Source organism: Macrosteles quadrilineatus, unplaced genomic scaffold (assembly GCF_028750875.1).
Source record: "Macrosteles quadrilineatus isolate MER2022 unplaced genomic scaffold, UCM_ALF_1.0 Scaffold_5__1_contigs__length_97177068, whole genome shotgun sequence".
Classification (NCBI taxonomy): domain Eukaryota; kingdom Metazoa; phylum Arthropoda; class Insecta; order Hemiptera; family Cicadellidae; genus Macrosteles; species Macrosteles quadrilineatus.
The window spans coordinates 94,278,926-94,286,921 of NW_026542598.1; positions in this window are offsets into that span (position 1 = coordinate 94,278,926).

Sequence of the window (7,996 nt, forward strand, 5' to 3'; positions counted from 1 at the left end):
ACAATTTAATTAATAAAAGACATTTTAAAAGTGAATATGGCTAGTGGGTGTTTATGTGTCTTGCATCTATATATTGTTGAATTAAAACAGCCTTTTAAAATTGTTTCATTGTTGTAATCCAACAAGCATTAACCTCTGCTCAATAACTATTGATTTTTGGATGTTTTGATCAACAAAGTGCTTAAGAACATTTTTAAAATTAGAAAAGTAAGTTAAGCTTTAGATAGGGATCAAAAATAATATTATCAATTCATTTTTTTTAATAAGCTGTTCTATTGTTTAAATTAAAGATGCCAAACGGGAAAAAAATTTATTTGTATTTATTTTGTTGTCGTGGATACTAATTATTTACTATTTGCAGTTATGCACTTCCAAAGTTCCATCTTAGAACTCCAAATGCCTGAGGCCTGTGTGATATTTAAATATTAACAGCAAAATGGATAAATTTCCATCTTTCCTCGTTTCGGTATTTTCGTGTGACATTTTGTTGAGTATGTTCCAGTAAATTTTGTACAATCTTTTTTGTCCTAGGACGCTAGGCACCGGGTTTTGTTTTTCACATCACCTCAGGCTAGACCTAGGGGTTGCGGCATTATCACTTAGATAAAATCCATTAGTGATTTGGCGGGATTTGAACCCGGGAACTCAGGCACCGAAGTGCCGCGCTCTAACCACTAGACCAGCTCGCTCCCACCGGAATTTCTTACAGTGAATTTCGTATAATGGAAATACAGAAATGTAGAGATTCACGGCAGTTTTAAATAATAGTATAGACAAGTTTTTTATGTATAAAAACTTTACTAGGAGTATTATTTTCGACGGTGGAAGCTAGAAGGAGGCAGTGGGGTTGGAGCCGTCATATTATCAGCAATATTGAGGTTATTGGCGGCGATAGGTATGTGAGACATCCCCCACTTTATCACCCTTTGGTGATATTTCAAACCATCCAGGCAACGATGTTTCGAGTTCAACTTGTACAAATTCTTTCATAAAAAGGCACATTTCAAATTATGTGGACAACACATTGATCTACTTGTATTTTGCAAGGGAATGGTCGAAACCTTGGTCTTGTGCTACTGTATTCTTAAATTTAATTTATTATCATTAATTGATAAAATAGGGACTAAAATAGTATCTGGTTCTAAAATGCACACATACAAACGGTGACACAAACACCTTTGCACAAGAGGATAACATAAAGCATAATGCATAATAGTGTGTAGGATACGAATATATATTTTAAAAATTCAAACAAATGTTTGGTGGTACAAAGAAAAATTTGTTCTTTTAAAGAAAGTGTTAGAGTCGACTGTAACCTAACATGTGTAGTATAGTAGGCCTACTAAATTAGGTATTTTAAACGAGGCAACTGATTTTTTATATAATATTATAATCATTGTAAACGTATTATTTTGTTCTTACATTTTATGTGTTAAAATGTTTTGGTTTTCATAAGTAAAAAAACATTAGTAAATCATACTATAATTTTTTATTAGCGAATTTCCCATATAGGGAATAAACTATTATCGTAGTACTCATGGTAAGACCTGGACCCGGGACCGATTTTCTTTTTCGTTTTGAGGTCCCTAGAGGCCAAAAACACCATCCGTTCAAATTCATATATATATTTATATGTATATATTTATATATATATGTATATATTTATTTATATATATATATGTATATATATATATATATATTTATATATAATAAGCAAAATCAATATACAGTAGAGTCCCGCAAACTCGGCACTCAATAACCCGGCAGTCTGGATAACTCGGCCATCACCTGGCTCAGAAAATTAGTGATTTTTTAATCCAAGTAAAACATGGACTCAAGCCAGCTCAAGTCAAATCGTTCGCAAAACTTGTCCCAAGGATTTGTTGTACTATATCTGACGACTTAATACTGACTTTTAATATAAATATAAATAAAAAAGCAGGTTAAAAAGCTTAACAATTCTATTGTTCTTATTTTTAATCTAGTTCCCAATAACCCAGCATTTCACAAACTCGGCACCCTTCCAGTCCACATTACGCCGAGTTTGCGAGACTCTACTGTAATAAGCAAAATATGAGTTATAACACTCATACTGTGATCATGGCCTTAGTGCCGAAATACGTATTAGTTTGAATAAAAAATGAATTTCAGGGTACTCTGGTTTTTATTATTTTGCTTATTAATTGAAAAAGTAGCCCTAAAAAGTGAACAGAACTATCAAAACAAAAAAAAAAAAAAAAATTGATATATATATAATATTATATATATATATATAATATTATATATATATATATAATATTATATATATATATATGTGTCCGTTAGCGCGATAACTCGAGCAAAAATGATCCGATTTTGATGAAATTTGGTACAAACGTGTAAACCTACGTTTATTCGAACGAGTTTGCGAACCAGCATGATCGGACCATGGGAACGGGGGTTTATGGGGGCTTTTATGGGGTAAAAATGGGTTTTTCCAATTTTTGACCCAAAAAACATAAAATTTTGTAATTTCTTTCCAAACTATTTTGTAGAGCTTAAAAAAACAAATAATTTAGTATATTGAAGCGTTATAATGCACCTAATGGTTATGGAGAAATTGTTAATTTAAAATTCCCATGTTATTCTTATGGAGAATAAGTAAACTGTTGTAGTTTGCTTGTTTATTAACATATTTTGCCCAAATTTGGAAAATGTTTTAATTTCTTACTAACTATTAACATTTTACATAAAAAAACACTTTTACCCTCCCTGTTGCAGCAAACCTAAGTATGTGTTAAACTGATTCTATTTAAATAGGGAATAAATGTGATATTTTTAAGGAGACATTTTAGTGTAAATCCAATCAGGCAAATGGAAATTCGCTTAGTCTGCAGGTTTGCTGCGGCGGGGGTATTTTAGTACTATTTATCGTATTAAACAAAATACGTATCCACCATCAATGTTTTTGTAACGGTATTTTCTTTCGTTTAGTTGATACTTTTCCAGTATTAAGAAATGTTTCAACACTATAATCTTGTAAAACTGTGAATTTTGTTAATTAACAAATATTTAAGTTACTGTGTTGTGCTAGTGTGCACATATATTTTAATCTAGTGCAGTAATATCAAAAAAGAGAACTAATAACAGTTCTTAATTTTTGAAAATTATACAATCATACTCTATGGTTATAAAAGAAAATTCTTTGAAATATTCTGAGATTTTCATCTACCAATCTAGAGCAAAAGCAAAACAATAAGCCGATAATAGTGATTATCAATTCTGGGAGGCTGATAAGCAAGCATTTTACCCTTCTCCCTCAAAAATGTTGGTACAGTTAGCAATTTAAATTGGAAACTTTGTAAATCGGGCAATGCTACTATAAAATACAAAAAATTAGATTTTACATTTAAAAAGTGACATTTTTGCTAACATAGGATTTATTAGGCCTGTTTGACAAAAGATGTTGACCACGAGTCAAAACAAAACATTTTAATTAACTCTTTCATTAAACTGTAAAGCTAGGTGGGCGTTCTATACAGGGCAGGATTAAATCAGTTAATGAATTTATCACTTGGTGAAAACCTCCAAACTATACACACTAGATGGTTCAATGTTATTAGTTGGTTTGTCATTTGAGTTTGTGGGTTTGACTATACGTCAAAGTAGAAACCTTAATCCATGCTTCAAAACGGCTACTCTAATAGAAGATTTAATTTATTCTTTTGATAATTAATTCATAATCGACTATAATACACCATTCTATGAATAGGTAAAGTACCCCAATGTCCAAATTTTATTTATTGTATATCCCAATTTAAAATACCCCAACTTCAATAAAACAATAAATGAATTTGAATAATATTAGATAATAATCCTGAGAAGCAAAGGCAAAAGTGATTGTTTATTAAGTGAGGCTTTCAGCTTTAGAATTGTTTGAAGAATATTGCAACTTAAACTCTTTTCTAATTGACACTTAAAAAATAATATTTTATCATTAACAGGCCAGATAACAGCAGAACAAATAAAATCTCATAAACTCAGTTATATTTAAATTTATAAGTTTACGTGATACTACATAGAAACAGGTACTTTTCAATCCGTATTGAAAGGCTGGAAAGTTGCCCTTTGCATTGCCTACACACGGAAAAGTAACATAATGTACTTTTACCGTCTGCACGGTGAAAACTTTTTGCCGTGCACTTAGCTGATGAAATAAACAGCTAATTGCAACGGCCTATTTTATTTTCTGAAATATAAAAATATTATTATTTATGCTATGTCCTAAATAAATTGTGTTATAAGTTTAAAATGTACAAATTTTTCTGTGTAGTATGATGTAAAGTATCGGGGGTACACCAATTACCGGGCTAGTAACGTAATAAATCGTACTAAGTAATCGTTTACAGTATAATCGTTTACAGGTTTTCATGAATGCAATTTATAGTAAAATTAACCATAAATAAAAATCATATATTAGATCTAGTACATCGAAAATTACTATGATAAATCGATAAATTCGCTGTAAAGTAAAAAAATAGCCTCACCAAACGAAAGACAAATTTAAGAATGTCATTTAAGTTATGACATTTATAAACCAATTAAATTTTATGAGCACTCGGAGTTTTACATACCTTCGCGACCTAGATGCATCTTTTATTGTGTTTAAAGGAAATGCAGAGGCAAGTAAACAGTCTTTGGCACGCGTATTAACTTCATTGTGGGAATATCTAGGTCAAGTTCACCATCTCTGTACTTGTTATGTACCGGGCGGTGTGGGGTAGTGATCAACACATGAACACACCGTGTATATGAGAGGCAATTTAGCAGCGATCAATTGTATTGGGTTGGGAGTCAATTGAAACATATGATTATTGTGTGGTCCCGTGATTGGCGAGGGGCTTTATAACCCAAGTCTCTTACACGTAATTTCAACCTCAAACCAAAACCTATTTATATTTAAATCATCGTTGTCTATATTAAAATTGCAAAATATAGTATAGGCTACCGACATCTTCGACGGTACACTTTATCTGTTGTTTATGAACAATTTCAGGTCATAAGACAGTATTTTAATTGACTGACTAATTGAAATTGATTAAAATTTAAATTAACCATTATTTTACATAGAATGTAAAGTCTCTTCATTGATTAAAACACTTACATGCCTATTGAATGATTTTTTTCATGTTATGTATTTGCACCAACATTATTTGATTATTTCAGATTATTCTCTGCATCAAAACTACGTAGTTGCAATCGTAATTTTTACAGAGAATAAAATATTCGCGAACGTTGAGAAACGAAAAATGTTTGACAGCAGTGAAGATTCGATTAGAAAATCAAACAAGCCTTCTGAGGTGTTTATTGAATTTACTTAGACTTTCTGAACCTTGATGTGTGCATGCTGTAGCTATTTATTTTGTAAATAAACATACGTATATTTTAAATAAATAACTATTTTGTAATATATAAGTATAAATTCAGTAAGTAAAACTGCTTGAAAACTTACAAAACAATAAAATAATACAATTTACTTCGACTTGAACTACTTTTAAACCCAAATTTGTCGGATTAACACAACGCTATAATCTGTAATATTTTTGTAAGAAACATAGCTGTGTTGTAAACCGTCAGTATTGATCGAATAATAGACTACTATTTATGTTTCAATTTAAAAAAATAAATCTGTGTAGAACTATAAAAGTATGTTCTCAGTTTAAAACAAACGTTTTTTTTGTGCTTAAATAGATTATGGAAACGCTAATAAAAACAATAAAATACAACGGCTACGAAGACAATGGGCAAGTATTTGTATTTATAAAATAAAGCATAACAATATTTTGGAGTTTAATTTCAAAGGTATTCCTTAACAAAATAATTCTTTGATTCAATACCCTCTTAGGGATTCTTTGGATGTTTCACTCTATTGAAAGTCACTGTGGTGGAAGTCTCACCATTTTGCGCAAGAAAGATGTTTTATTTCGATAACATTTCACTATTATTGTCTCAGATTTATATAAGTTCAAATTTCACTGTTCTTTCTAACCTTAGCAATATTTTTTCTTCCTCCATTGGAATACAGTAAATAGGTAGGTTTAGATTTTTTTTATTTTGTGGCTCATAATTTCTAAAAAATGAAGCTACTGAATTGGTCTCTATGGAATATTTGGGATCATGAAAGTGGTCTTAAATCCAATTTATTAGTTTCTTTCTTTAAATCCTAATGCATATTGAAAATAAAATATAAGAATTTGAAAAAAAAATTATGTAGTCACACGCTTATGTAACACAATGTTTTCAACAAAATGTTACGAATCCACATTTTAAATAATAATAATTGTTCATAAATGTATAAATTCATCTATTTTCATAATTGCCCTGCTTCAAATGTAAGGTAGTTATTCCGATTTTGTCTGTCATTATCGGCCAATATTCTATTAATTAATTACCGGACTAATAGTTTATTACATTTTTAGAGCCCGGTGCTTGTTTTTATTCCAAAATAAGGTTAAATCCACCAGACTGTTAACAGTATAAAAAATTGTACCAGCAGATATTTACATTTGTATTATGAAAATACTTAAAAACGAACAAAAAATAGTTCTTGCTACGCTATTTACGTATCCAATGTTTACACGGTCCTTAAGTGGAATCATAACATTATAGCATCGTATATTTCATGGAGCTTGGCCAATTTTAATAATAGCAGCAACATCTGTCACCTTACTCGTATAGTCGGGGTGATGGCTGCAAAGATAATTTCAAGAACACTAAATTTTTTATTGGAATCTGGTAGCTTGGTATTGATTTGAGATAAATGTGGATATAGAAGTAATGTAAGATAGGTTTTAGTACTGAATGGTGTCATTGCACCTTTCATGAGGTTGTAGCGAAGGACTTGTAGTCGCAGGTTCAAATCTTACCAATCACCAATGGTTTTCAGGTACCTAAGTTAATAAGTTATAACTGTGATTTGATTGTTCAGAGCTCATCTTGCTTCAGGTCAATTAATTTAGAGAAGAAGAAAATGTCTTTTGGGCGAACAGACTTTTCTCTTAACTGTAATTGTGAATTCCTTCTTAATAATTAACCTTAACAATTCCGACATACAGTAATAATAACTTCATACTAGATATTTGCTAGAACAACTTCATACTTATCGTCTTTCTTAAATAGTTACGGGAAATTGTCATGTTTACTAACGGATCTTTTTTAACTGAATGTAATGTTTATTTCGTAATACAAATTACAAACGACTTGTCTCACGAATATTAGAACAGAAAGCGGTTTGGATTTTAAACATAAACAAAATGACGTAACTTGTCCGAATCATATACGTTAAACATAGGCCTATTGTTTATACAGTTCTATTTAAGCAATGTAAAATAATGTTTACTTTGGGGTCAGTTACATAATTTGTATATGTTTATGATCCATGCCGTGTCTATTTTAGTATTCATGGCTTGCCTTTTAAAGAAAAGAAATATAAAATGTAAAGGAACAAATAAATATAAAATAGGTTACGTACCTTTACGTCGTCAATCCTAGGTTAGTCTTTTTGGCGACTAGTTTCGAAACTGACGTTTCATTTTCAAGCCTTGTCAAACATAAAATTACTTATGAACATAATGTCGTCGTCAAAGTACACTGTACACTATAGTTAACATTATGTTCATAAGTAATTTTATGTTTGACAAGGCTTGAAAATGAAACGTCAGTTTCGAAACTAGTCGCCAAAAAGACTAACCTAGGATTGACGACGTAAATGTACGTAACCTATTTTATATTGTCTAAAATCAATCCTGGAGGCAATGCTGAATGGACAAATAAAAAATATGAACGTAAACAAATTACGTACAGGCAATGACTGTTTAGGCAATTAATTGCATTTTGAATAAGGGAACATGTGATTAGGGACGTACCAAATAAAAAAAATGCCTACCAAAAGACTAAAATTACAATTTCCCTGAGCTGAATCACTTTCTTATCTTAAATTTAAACCAGAGGGAAAATT